Source organism: Piliocolobus tephrosceles, chromosome 16, assembly GCF_002776525.5.
Source record: "Piliocolobus tephrosceles isolate RC106 chromosome 16, ASM277652v3, whole genome shotgun sequence".
Classification (NCBI taxonomy): domain Eukaryota; kingdom Metazoa; phylum Chordata; class Mammalia; order Primates; family Cercopithecidae; genus Piliocolobus; species Piliocolobus tephrosceles.
In genome coordinates this window covers 51,955,217-51,956,195 of record NC_045449.1, presented here as the reverse complement: position 1 = coordinate 51,956,195, position 979 = coordinate 51,955,217, and the positions used below count along the sequence as shown (strand labels likewise).

Here is a 979-nt window from a genome sequence, read left to right as displayed (position 1 = left end):
CGAGGTCAGGAGTTCGAGACCAGTCTGGCCAACTTAGTGAAACCTCGTCTCTACTAAAAATACAAAAATTTAGCCTGATGTGCCGGTGTGCGCCTGTAATCCCAGCTACTTGGCAGACTGAAGCAGGAGAATCGCGTGAACCCGGGAAGCGGAGGCTGCAGTGAGCCGAGATGGCGCCACTGCACTCCAGCCCGGGCAACAGTGCGAGAATTCGTCTTAAATAAATAAATAAAGCAAGTCCAACGAGATTATGTTAGATGGTGGTAATGGGGTGTTCACCGAACAATTCTTTCAACGTATATGTGAAAAACACGTTTAAAGAAATGTTGGATGCTAGCTAGGTCAGGACTGAAAAAGGAGACAGAGAGAAAAAAAGAGATGTTGGAAAGAAAAGCCTCATACAAGTCTTCAAGTCCATTTCGTTGTGGGCTTTTCCTCTTGAAGGGCAATGAAGCTGAAGGAGCTTCCCAGCGATTCTGGTGATTCACAAGCACTCTCCTGTTCCATGGCTGGCCAGCCTACAGGGAGGACCGAGCTCAGCGCCTGAGGGGCGGGGCATGCAAATTTAAAATAGCTGTTTGTCTCGGGAGCTTTGGGAACAAAAAGAGAAAGTGAATATTCCCCCAAAGTTGTAACAGTATTACTTATGCAGTGCACAAATTGTAACAAGGAACATCGTGTGAACCTAGGGAAGAGAGTGCTTCTTTACTTGAGGATGATTTTTCTTACCGTGAGCTCAGGATGTGTGGGAGAAGGAGTGCTGTGGCCGAAGGCAATGAAGCAGTATCGTTTCTCGGGTTTTTTGGTTAAGAGGAAGTGTGGTATTTGTTTTTGTGAATTTAGTATCTGTACACGTTTTCTATCCGAAGACAGTATATTAAATGGATTTTTGGAGGAGAGAGATGGAATAGGAGCTTTCTCTATTTGCTACACGAATCGACCTGGTATTGCTAGTACTTCCAGAAACGGTGCACATTTC

At 45.4% G+C, this 979-nt stretch overlaps 1 non-coding gene across 1 annotated transcript; it reads left to right on the top strand.

The window, feature by feature from the left end:
• Window positions 1–785: 785 nt before the first annotated feature.
• LOC111525854 lies at window positions 786–979 on the top strand. The gene has a single exon (XR_002726217.2). It is a non-coding gene; the product is annotated as a U2 spliceosomal RNA (small nuclear RNA).